A 13542-nucleotide genomic window follows, 5' to 3' on the forward strand; every position below is an offset into this window, starting at 1 on the left:
CAATGTCTAAAGCAGCTGCTTTGTTACCTTCTTCCTCATCTTTGTATAACCAGCTAAGAACATCCTTGTCTTCTGATTCATGCGTTAGAGTGCCCAATTGGATGAAGGTACCATCAAATTTGGTGATGGGCTAAGTGGCCAGATGTGTTGATGTAGTAGGCAATCCATGAGATCTAGGTGATGTTGGTAATTTGACCAAACATAAAGGTTCCAAAGAGTATTCTCCCATACCTTGGTCTTTGATTTGCATTTGCTGCTTGAAATCTCCAAATAAGGAGTTGGGCTTTGTTATTTGTAGATTTGATGTTGAAGATCGCTTCTTTTCTCTATTATGAGGAACCAAACTGTCTTGGGCTGCCCCCATTGCGTTGCAATGTTGAAATGGATTGTGATCAGCAGATATGGAGATTTCTTGTCCATCATAAGAAAATTTGACACACTGGTGATACGTAGAAGGTACTGCTTGCATTTCATGTATCCAAGGTCGCCCTAACAAAATATTGTAGGTGAGATCTATGTCTAAGACCTAACACATAGTATCTTTTTGCACTAGTCCCACTTGAATGAGTAACATCACAGTTCCTTTAGAGGACCTTTCCTCATCATCATATGCCTTTATGGTAATCTTCTTGCAAGGATCAATAGACTCTTTTGAGAAGCCTAATGCATGGATAAGCTTTAAAGTACATATATTAAGTCCGGCTCCTCCATCTATTAAGACTCTTTTTACTCGGTGTTTGCAAACAATGACTTCGATATGGAGAGGATTATTATGTGGATGACTCAAGGAAGCATTGTCATGCTCTGAGAAGGTGAGGTTATGAGGTCCAGTCATATGGGCGACCATGGCTTGAAATCTATCTGTATCCATATTTTGAGGTACATTGGTTTCTAATAGCGCTTGTTCCAATATGTCTTTGTGCTTTGGTGATAGTTTCAGCAATTCTAGTATAGATATCTGAGCTGGAGTTTTGCGTAGTTGGTTAACTAAGTCATAGTGGATTTTTGGTGTAGTAGTTGTAGGTGACGTATGTCCTTTTAAGACATATTTCTGAGTTCAGGTTGTTACATTGACAGATTCATGATCACACCAATCTCGGATGGTGATGACATTTACTTGATGATCTTCAGCTGATATGTGATTTATGGTGTTGTTGTAGATATGGTTGATACAAGCTCCTCGTGTATCATCCGAGGTTGAAGCTCCATCTTTGTTGTAATTTGGGAGAGGATTTTTAAAGGCTCTATGATCACCATTTGTTTTGAGACCATCTACCATTAAGTCACCTCGATCAATCATGTCTTGCACCATGTGTTTCAATCTCATGCAATCGTTTGTCCGATGACCCTTGTTATGATGGAAATCACAATAGTGTGAATCATTCCACCAAGGTGGTTTGATTTGGTGTTCATAGCTGTTGATTGGAGGCAAAGAAAGAATCTTGTTTGCCAAAAGTTCTCTGAATGTTGATTCTAGTGATTGCCCCAGTGGTGTGAAGATACGCTTTTGGAAATTGTTCGTGTTGTTGCGTGAATTGTTGTTAGGTCCTGGATTCATGTTTTTTCTTTGAGTATCATTGGTGTTGTTTGGGTTGAGTTGTCCTTGATCGGTGTTTGGTGCATATGTGTTAGCATTTGGATTAGCATTTTTAGGATTTTTCGTAATTTGAGGATTTCCGGATAATGCAAGCACTGGTTGCTTAGATTTGGGATCATGTGATTCATTGTTGCCTTCATTTTTGTTTCGAGTCCAAAATTGAGATTTGTCAAGGTTGGTGTTGTTCTAGTTATTGTAGTTTAATGATTTTGTTCCTTCCTTGTAGAATTTGAGTGTTCCCTTTTTGACACATGCTTCCTCTACTTGGATGCCATTTTCAATCAATTTAGCGAAAGACAGTATGCATTGAAGTTTTAGCCTGTAACTCATTTCACCATTCAAATTGTCAATGAAGATTTCCATTTTCTCCTTTTCAGGAATATCTCGAGGATATCTGGAGGCAATACGCCACCAGTGTTGAAGGAATATCATGAATGTTTCGCTTTTTTTTTGTTTGGTGTTGCAAACATCTAGCATGGTTATGGCATGTTGGATGTTATAGGAGTATCATTTGATGAATTTGTTAACCAATTCATCAAATGATCTGATAGGTGGTGTAATTTTGGATAACCATTCCATTGTTTTCCCTCCTAGGCTTCTTGGGAATAACCTCATCAGATAGGTGTCATCATGAGTAAACTCAAGACTCATGGTACAGAATTCTCTGACATGATCACGGGGATCACTTTTTCCATCAAATTTGTCAAATTTAGGCACATCTGAGTTTGGAGGAAAAGGGATCATGTGTAATCTCCTGTCAAAAGGATAAGGACAGATTTCGTTTAAAGAGTACCGTACTGTTGTCCCTTGTTGCATATCCTGTATTTGTCTTTGTAACATTTGCATTTGTTGAGTAAGGGCAGCCAAAGGTACATTGTCTTGTCAAGGGAAAAGTTATTACCTTGTATTAGTTCTTACCTAAAAAGGTGTGTTAAATGGTATGTTTTTCTCTGGAGTTTCTAGCTCAGGTATACGCATTGCTGGTATACGTTGTTCTGGAATGTGTTGCTCAGGTATGTGTTGTTCAAGGTTATGAGTTTCTTCTTCTCTTTGTTGTTCTTGATATGCATATTGTCGAGATCCGGTTCTGAAGATGTTTGTGTCTAAATCTTCAGGAATTTTAACGCCTTTACTTGTGAGCATGAGCAGATACTTTTCTTTGTCATTTTCTATAAGCCTTTCTACAAGTTTTTGGAATGAAGGGTTTTCTTGACATTCCTGAAGAAGCGCTTCAAAAATTTCAGTCTCTTCTAAGTGTGGAACTTCAAAAGTATTGGACAATCTTCGAATCATGCTAGACTCTACGTGTGTCTCGCTTTTTTGGTTTCTTTGAGAGCGAGTAACAGGCATTTTAGTAAAAACTTTTTGTGACAAAGGGAACAAAATCCTCTTCGATGTGTTGCTCAGGGGTGGGTGGTTCTGGTCGAGATGTGTTATAAGTGATACACTCGTCGGGCAGGAATGCTAGATTGATCTTTCCTCCGCGATTTATGATTTGATTAAAAGCAGACTTTTGACAGTATGCTCTTGTTTTTAAGGGTTCTTTGTCAAATTCGTTGGATTTGTTTTGGATATAATGTTTGACGTGATGAAGGAATACCCGATGAGATTTGAAGATTTGACGATTGATGTATAAAAACTTATTTCTCTTGATGAATTTGGAAAAACTAGGTTGTTGTTTCTTCAACGTGATGTTACGATAAAGGTTCTTTCTTCTCAGAATATGGGAATTAGTTATGCATGAGTGATCAATGGTTTCCTATGATTTGATTGGATTTAGTAGATCTTGTTTGGAAAATTTTAAATCTTACTCTATCAAAATGAAGGTTTAGATGCCCCTTCATGACAAAGCGTGTCAAATGATATGGATAAAAGTCTCCCGATATGGAGACTTGATTTGACAACTTGAAAATTTTAAACAAGTGTTTTTGAGGTAAGATGGTAAAGGATTTTGTTGATACTGATGATGAAGTTTCCGGATTATGATAAGATAGACATGTTTTATCATGCAATCAGTTTAGGATTTTTACAACGTTTGTTTTGACACAAATTTAGCTCAAGAAATAGTTTTAACGGTTTGTTTTCACTACTCTGCTTTGATGAAAAATGTTGTTGATAATGAAAGGCTTTTGAAAATGTTTTCAAAATTTTTAAAATTCCTCACTGTTTTGCCCTCTGTTTATATGTTTTTGATCACGCGCTAAAACAGGGATGACATGCGCTACCACAATTACTCCAAATGCTAAAATAATTACCACATGCGCTAGGTTGCCCCCAGACACGCGCTAAAGTTTTGACTGTTCAAAAAAATTATTTTCTACCTTTAAAAAGTCATGCGCTAGCCTAGGCCTGTGACGCGCTAACTTGTGAACCTGATGCGCTAATATTTAGCTTCCACGCGCTAAGCTGATGCTTCCAAGCGCTAGACTATTTTTCTAATGTGCTAAATGTTTTAACACTGTTTTGATTCTAGGATAAAACGCTACTGTTTGGAACTGACACGCTAACTTGATGGTTGGATGCGCTAACAAAAGTACCTCACGCGCTAAAAAGTTGCTCTTATGCGCTAATTGCCCTGATTATTTTCTTTGGTTGGTTTTTTTTGTAAATTTTGGAGTTTTGTTGTGAATTTTTTAGGTTTGATGGATGATTTTCTAAAGTAGTAAATGCAAGCATGGCACAAAAAGTACAACCATTTTGCCTAATCTAACAAAAAATGTATGTTCTGCGAGGATGTGTTCAAATCTCCAATGTTTTAACAGGTTTGGATATGAATAATACACTTCAGAAAGACTCTTTATTCAAAGGTCATAAATAACATCATAGCCCACTAGTCTTGATACTCTGTCAGCTCAAACAGTCGTGTCACCCCCTAGAGGGTGCCCTTTTTTTGCCTTTTGCCAGAAATTAACTCAAAGTGAATCGCTTCATAGTTGAGTAGTTATCTTGGGAGATATATGGTAAGTAATCTTAGGGGCGGATTCTTCCCCACCCTTGCACTATGATGTTATAAATGTCTGGCTACTGATTCAGTTCAAAGCTTCTATTTTTATGGTTCGTAATCAGGCTTCCTGTTCGGCTGTCAATGATAAACTCCTTCAAGAGGCTTCCCAACCTTTAGAATAAAGGCTTTACGTATCTCGAGGATATTGGGGGAAGGCTAATCGCTGCGCGCAACCGTTGAAAAGGACTTTCGTCACTTTCCACATTTGATTATAGTGGGTTGGAATTCTTGGCGTCAAATTCATTCCCCACTTAGGTCGTTCCCTTCACACCGGCCATAAACGGCTTTAAGAGTTGATTTCAACTCCTCAGGAAGGCAGGCCTGCTAAAGGATGTAAAATGCTTTTGAAGGAAAGAAAGCTTTTTAAGAGAGGTCTGGTTTTTTGAATCACCCAGTTAAAGAGAGAGCATATACCTTCCTCTTTGAATTCAAAGCAATCACAAATTCTTTTTAAACCTTTAATTCAGTGATTTTCTAACCTCTACTAGGAGATGTTTCTCCAAGAAAAAGCATGGTGTTAATTTTACTTCCTCAAAGCAATGATTATTTAATCTAAGGAAATAACCACATCAACAAAGCAAAAGGTTCGATTTGGTCAACAAATAAAAATCGGTAAACAAAAGGGGAATCACTTCCCTCTTTAATTGTAACAAAACTTTTGTGGTGAGGTTCTTTCCTTTGCAAAAATGAAAGTGGATCCTTTTATGCACCAAAGGATGGTGAGGTTCTTTTTAAGCTCTATTTTTGCGAAAAAGAAAATTTTGTGTTGTTCTTTTTAGAGCCCAAATTGAGAAATTTTCTCCTAGGAAAGCAAGAAAAGATTTTGATTTGTTGTTCGTTTTACTTGCCCAAAATAAAAGTGAGTTCAATTTTATTTAAGCAAGAAAAGAAAGAAATTTGAACTTTTGCCTAACTTTGAAAAGTTAGTTAAAATTTAGACTACTTTAACTCTAGCCTAAATAAAATGGATTCGAAACCTGCCGTCAACTATTAGTAACCTGCAGAAAACCAGTCAATTTGTTAGCAAAAAGGCAAATTCCGTGGACTTCCACAAGTCTAAATTTTAGTTTCTGTTACAAATTAGTTTTCTCTTTTCTGTCTATGATGCGCTACAGAACAAACTGTACGTGCTACAATATAACAGCGATGCACTAAAATAAGGTTTCAACGCGCTACACTATTTTCGGGATGCGCTACTCTGTGCGCTGAAAGCGCTGCTCTATTATTCTCCCGCGCCGAGACCTATAGGAAAAATTTGTAATCCTATGCACTAATAAATGGACTTTACGTGCTAGATGATGGACTCCACGTGCTGAACAGTAAACCAAATGCGCTAAGCTATTAACCGAATGCGCTAAACAGTTAACTTAATGCGCTAATTCATTTTTCCTGCGTGCCTGCAAAAGTGGTTAAATTCAAAAACTAATTTGATATATGGGGTCGTGCCCCATGGTGGGTGCCAGAAATGTATGCGGGAAAAGCGGGTCGATAGAACTCAATATGCAAAAAATGGAGCTCTAGGGAGCCTTGCTCACACACCCACAGGACTTCTTGGTGCAAGCTATGGAATAATGAAGTATCACTCAGCCTCCCAAGGTGGGTCCCATGGTTCTCTATCTTACATGGTCCCTCAAACCAATGTTTTTGCTCTCAGATCACTGAGCAAAATAGTTTAGGGATGGCAAATGCAAGAATGAGGGATGCTTTTGTTGGTTTTAATATGAGATGCATCCTAAACTATGCATGATTCTAGAAATGCAATAAACTAACTATAAGATGACAAGGTTAGTATGAATACTATCCTAACATGATATATTAGTCTATGATTGAGCTAAATGATAAAGAAAGTATTCTAAACATGCATATTTAGACTAATTTCTATCTAAAAGAGAGGCTAAAATGATGAGCATAAAAATGTTATGAAAGCTTGAATGTATTTGAGCATAAGTATGATACTACAAACTTGGATTCTCTCAAAATGGAGGAATGAGAGCTCTATTTATAGCAAAAATAGGACAATGGATGCTCAGGATTGAAAGAGTTAATCAAGGGCTAAGTTTGAAAGTTGGGAATCCATGTTTGCAATTTGCACCAATGAAATGGTGACAAGTGTCAACATAGGGTTGGGTTGAGAGAAGGGGTTGGAGGCATTAAATGCCTGAGAAGACCTTATGGTTATCTAGAGGGTAAGGGTCAAGCCTAAGTTAAGATTACCCAATGGATTAAGAGTTAATCCAAGGATAAAATCTTGTACAAATGATTAAGGGATAACCATAGTCAAAGCAATGAATGCTTGATGAGACCCTTGGGTTACATGGAGGTTGAGTTAAAGAAATTCTTTAATCATTCTAGAGGGTTGAGTTAACCATTAATGGTTTGGGAGACTTTGGAAAATTAAGTGGTTGAAGACTTGAAGCCTTTAATGGTTATCAAAGACTTTAAGGGTTTGAGAAGTGACTTCCCTTTGTTTAGGGATGTGACAAAGTTTAGAAGATGGGTTAGGTTAATTTAGAAGTGATTAGAAGGGTCTAGAAGAATTTAGGAAGGGGTTTAGGAAGCAAGTGGGAGATGTAGGAAAATGCAAGTGGATGGAGGGATAATAGGATTTAATTGAAATAAAGTTAATTTAATTCAATTTGGTTGTAATTTGGGGAAATTAAATAAATTAGATTTATTCAATTTAGGATAACTATTTAATTAAATTTGAATTTAATTAAAAGTGGATAGGGGGGATTTAATTGAATAAAATGATTTATTCATTAAATGAGTATAGTGAATTTAATTGAGTAATTTACTTAATTAAATAGAGGAATGCGGGTAATTTAATTAAATTGGATTTAATTAAATAGAGAAATGAACATAAAATATTCATTTAGGAATATGGTCATTTTTATACGTCTACACAAACAAATCACACCTGGCTTTCAAAACTTCACTCCCAAATTATGATAAAGGCGAATCATCCCAATTAAAATATGACAAAGGAAAAACCAAACTGAATTGCACTTATACATACAATGATGTGGTAAATGTAATCATTGTTAACGAAAATTCATCTTCAGAGCCAATCAATGTTATCACGAGAAGAAAAGAAAAGGTTACCTTTCCAGGTGTAGCAAAATATCCAACACCTAATCCACAACAATATAATTTAGTAGAGCAATTACAGCGAATACCTGCTCAAATATCAATTCTGGAACTTCTCAAGATTTCACCTATGCATAAGGAAATTTTGGAAAAAGATTTAGTGGAAACAACAGTTTCAAAAGATTTGGATGTAGATCAGTTCCAAAACATGGTAGGACACCTTATAGCTCCTCATTGCTTCTCATTTTCAAAAAATGATGATGCATCATTACAACATCCTCACAATGCTCCCTTACATTTTGAAGTCTCCATAAATAAAACTCGTCAAACATGTGCTCATAGATGGAGGAGTTGGATTAAACATTTATGCGTTAAGTTTGATAAAAGCTTTGGGATATTCTGAGAATGCAGTAGATCCAAAAAAGAAAATAACTATCAAAGCTTATGATGAAGCGGAGCATTCTTCTAAAGGAACTACCAATAAGGATAGGACCTGTGGAAAAAGATACATTGTGTCAGGTTTTAGATTTGAACCTCTCTTACAACATTCTTCTAGGAAGGCCATGGATTCACAAGATGCAAGCAGTTCCTTCTACATATCATCAATGTGTAAAATTTCCTCATGAAGGAAAAGAGATCACTATAATTGCAGATTCCAGTCAATATTGCAATAATTTGAAGCCAGCACAAGATATGAGAGTTCCACATAACAGAGAATCAGTATATCCTACCAAATAAATTCAAGCAAAGTTATGGGAAACTTTTGAAGAAAAGCTCAAGTTAAATGATGAAGGAATGGGAAAGTATTCTTTGCAAAATTTTCCACTTTCCCCTAAGCCGTATGGGAAACCTATAGATATTCAATCAAAGGCATTAGGAAAATCAAAACATATGTTTAAAGGAACCTTTGTTAGTGCTGGAACTCTTGAAGAAGAAAATGAAGACAGACATTCTTGGTTGGTTGTACAAGGATGAAGATAAAACTATAGCAACAGTAGCAGAAATCAATATTCTCATAAAATAATATGGTAAAGGATATGAAATTATGCAAAAGATGGGATATGAAGGAAAAGGACCAATTGGTAAGCAACATCAAGGTATTTCAGAACCCATTTGTCCACACTCACAATCCACAGAAGATAAATCTGAGCTAGGACATCTGAAGTTTAATCAAAAGCAACATAATCATCAAGAGCAAAAATGGAGAAAGAAATTAGTTTCTAAAGAAGGAAATTGGCAAGAAAAAATACATTAAGTAGCTGAAATGGTAACCAAAAAGAAAAAAAAGCATGAAGAACATGAAAAGAAAGAAGAAGAGATTACCATCAAAGGTGAAGAAAAATCTTATCAACAAGTTCTGGAAATACAAACAAAGGCAAAATCCAAACAAGATATTCTAGGAGCAGTAAAAATAGAGATGGCAAAAATCAAGGAACTTTTTGCACCACATGACATTCTAGTATGGTATAGTGGAGTAATCTTAGATCAAGATTCAGAGACAGATTCCAATGAATATGAATGTAGTCCAGATACCTTATCCACTACATCAAGTAAGGAACACAATGAAGATCAAGCAGCTATCATGAAAGAAGGCTTGTCTATTGTAGAACAAAAGATGAAGTTAGAAAGAAGACAAGAGAAACTCAGAACTCAAAGAAAAGAGGTGTATGCAAAAAGAAAAGAGAATGACAAAGATAGAAAAAGAAATGTCAAATACCATAGGAAGTGCAAACATGGACCGGATATGGAAGAATCATGGAAGAACTAAGAGATAGTCAAGTAGAACTAACTATTAGTCTAGAAAAAGTTGAGTTTGAAAGGAGACAAAATCTATTAAAAGAATCTACTTCATCATGTGCACAAATATGTCAACTTTTAAATGCAAATAAGGTTAAACAAGAAGGAATTTGTAGCTTCAAAGATGTGCATGTGGATATAATCCATTCATTTAAGGGACAAACATTAGTTGAAGAACCACTTGAGTGTGAACTACAAAATGCTAACATAAATTTTGTTAAGACTAATTCGGAAATGCTTAAGAAAGACAATTCTCACAAACATTTAATCTATGACAATATTTATTCTATGACAAGATATGATCATTATGTCATGAACATTGAAACATCTAATGATGACAGTGATTATGATTTACCCCTTCTACATCTTGAACTAATAGATTGGGATAATTTAGACAACCCCAATTTGAATGTCTTTTCCAATGATCATGACTTAGCCGTATACCTTAATATTGTTGAACCCATCCATCCTAAGATATCTTTCATTGTAGAATCAAGTGATCTTTCTCGTAATTAGGAGAATGCCAAACTTTCCAGTCGCAAAAATGAAATAAAACAAGGAAAGAGACCTATTGTTGAAAACCATTTCATGGCAACATTAGATCAATCAAAAGAGAAAAAAAAGGCCTCATTATCAAAAAGAGAGAGGAAAGAGTACATGGAATTCTTTAAGCAAAGACAAATAAATTTTGCTTGGTCTTATGCAGATATGCTAGGACTTAACCCAGATCTTATCATGCATCATCTTAATGTGGATTTAAAAGCAAAACATGTTAAGAAGAAGCTAAGAAAGATGCATCTGCATATTGCTCTCCTTGTCAAAACCGAGCTCAAGAAACTATTAGAAGTGGGATTCATAAGACCAGTTGCTTATCCAGAATGGGCCTCAAGTATCGTACCAGTATCAAAACCAAATAAGAGCATAAGAGTCTGCAAAGATTTTAGAGATCTAAATAAATCATGTCCAAAACATGATTTCCCTCTACCAAACATTGATATCATAGTGGACTTATCAGCAGGCCATGAGATGCTTTCATTAATTAATGGCTTCTCAAGATATAATCAAATAAGAATCGCACCTAAAGATCAAGAGAAGATAGCTTTCACCTCTGCATGGGGAACGTACTGCTAGAATGTTATGCCATTTGGGCTTAAGAATGTAGGAGCGACTTATCAAAGGGCTATGACGATAATTTTCCATTACATGATGCATACATTCAGGGAAGATTATGTTGATGACATACTTGCAAAATCTCACACAAGAAAAGAACAATTGAACATTTTAAGCAAGATTTTTGACAGGCTGGAAAGATATCAATTGAGATTAAATCCAAAGAAATGTGCATTTGGAGTAACCTCTGGAAAACTCCTTGGGTACATTATATCAGCTCATGGCATTGAAGTAGATCCTGGAAAAGTTAAAGCTATCATGGAGATGGAGTTACCTAAGAACATAAGTCAATTGCGATCTTTACAAGGAAAGTTGCAATCAATCAGGAGATTTGTTTCTTAATTGGCCGATAGATGTCTTCCATTTACCCATCTTTTACATAAAAATGTTCCATTTAAATGGGATAGAAAATGTGAAGAAGCTTTCTTGCAAATAAAATAATATCTTATGAGTCCTCCAGTACTGATATCACCAACCAAGGGGAAACCATTGTTACTCTATGTCTCAGCAACAAGTGTATCATTAGGCACTCTCCTAGCTCAACATGATGATGAAGGAAAAGAAAGAGCAGTTTATTATATCAATAGAATGCTTGTTGCATATGAGTTAAATTATTCCTCAATTGAAAAGATATGTCTAGCAGTTGTATTTGCAACCCAGAAGTTGCGACATTATATGTTGATTCATTCTGTAAACTAATAGAAAAGATAGATCCTCTCAAATATCTATTGAGCAAGTCAACATTGACAGGGAGACTAGCCAAATGGGTTATGATACTGAGTGAATTTGACATAGAATATGTTGATTGGAAAGATATCAAGGGACAAGATATCGCTGATCAATTGGCTGATGCACCTTTACAAAATAACATGCCTTTGCACATCGAATTTCCTGATGCAGATATATTGACAGTAAGTACAAACTTTTCGAAATTTTACTTCGATGGTTCTTATACCCAATATGGTTCAGGCATACGAATCTTTTTCATCACATCTCAAGGACACACAATTCTGAAATCATATAGACTGTGATTTCCATGCACCAATAATACTGTAGAGTATGAACCCTTAGCTATAGGGCTTAAAATGGCCATTGAATGGAATGTCAAAGAATTACATGTCTATGGTGATTCACAACTTGTCATAAATCAAATTAATGATTAATATAAAACAAAGGATGATAAGTTTATGCCATACAAACAGCTGATAGAGGAATTTAAAGGACACTTTAAAGAAATCACATTCACCCAGATTCCCAAAAATGAGAATAAAGCAGTAGATGCGATGGCTACAATAGCATCTCTCTTGCAAAATAAACAAAATCAACAGCATTATGAATTTCTCGTGGAAGATATCTTAACCCCTACCATCCAATCCCAGCATACCTATCAAATTTGTCATATATCAGGAACTAGTGAATCCTTATATGGTCAAACCTACCAATATTTGAAAAATCATATCCTTCCTCTGGAATTATCTCGTAATCAATGAAGAAACTTTATTCATCAGTCCTCTCATTGTGCCATTATTGTTGATATCCTATATAGGCATGGTCTAGATGGTACATTGTTGAGATGTCTTCAAAAAGACGAATCTGAGAAAGTTCTTAAAGACATTCATGCGGGAATTTGTGGTACACACTCAAGTGGTTTAACGTTGGCTAAGAAACTTATTCGTATGGGTTACTTTTGGCAGTACTATGGAAAGAGATTCATTCACCTATGCTAGAAAATGTAAACAATGTCAGATCCATAGAAATCTAATCCATGCACCAACACAAGAGTTATATCCTATGACGGGATCATGGCCATTTTCACAGTGGGGCCTTAATTTGGTAGGAAAGATCAATCCCTCGTCTTCTAATGGACATAAGTTCATTCTGATAGCTACTGAATATTTTACTAAGTGGATTGAAGTAGTGCCTTTAACAACAGTGACAAGAAAACAAATATCATCATTCATCTTGAATTATATAATCTATCGATATGGCGTTCCTATGACCATTATCACTGATAATGGAAAACCATTCAAAAATCAAGATGTGAAAGAACTATGTGAACAATTTCATATCCAACATAGGTTCTCTACCCCATATTATCCACAGGGAAATGGTCAAGCTGAGGCATCAAACAAAACTATCTTGAAAATCTTGAAGAAAATAGTAAATGAAGCTGGAAAAGACTGGCACATTCAGCTAAATCCTGCTCTTTGGGCATACCGAACTAGCGTTTGCACTCCAACAGGGGCAACTCCATATTGTTTGGTCTATGGATCAAAGGCTATATTACTTATAGAAGTAGAGATACCTTCTCTATGTGTATCCTTGCACGGTCTTATAATAGAAGAAGAAAAATGAGTCTCTCGACTCCAAGAACTAGAACTGATTCAGGAACGTCGCCAAAATGCAACAGAACATTTGAAAGTATACCAACAAAGAATGGCAAGAAGCTATAACCACAAATTCAAGCCGTGTATTTTCTAGATTGGAGATATAGTTCTAAGGGAGAATCCAAGAAATCAGCAAGACCGAGAAAAGAAGGGAAAATTTGAACCAAATTGGCTAGGACCTTTCATCATAGTAGCAACATATGGATCCGGAGCATATAAGTTATCTATCCCTAAAGGTGATTGGTTTGATGAACCTATCAATTCTATCCATCTCAAGAAATTCTATGCTTGAGATATAAAGTCCTAAAAAAATCAATAAAAAGGATATAAAGTCCTGAAAAAATCAATAAAAAGCATATAAAATCCAAAAAAAAAAAGCTAATAATTTAGATGGTGAAAACCTGGTAAACAGACACTATCTGAAAAGTGAGTTCCTCCATCTATGAGATCACCTTGCGCACCTATCCACTCCATCATATCGCATCTATCATTTCTATCTA

Source organism: Cryptomeria japonica, chromosome 9 (assembly GCF_030272615.1).
Source record: "Cryptomeria japonica chromosome 9, Sugi_1.0, whole genome shotgun sequence".
NCBI classification, from domain to species: Eukaryota; Viridiplantae; Streptophyta; class Pinopsida; order Cupressales; family Cupressaceae; genus Cryptomeria; species Cryptomeria japonica.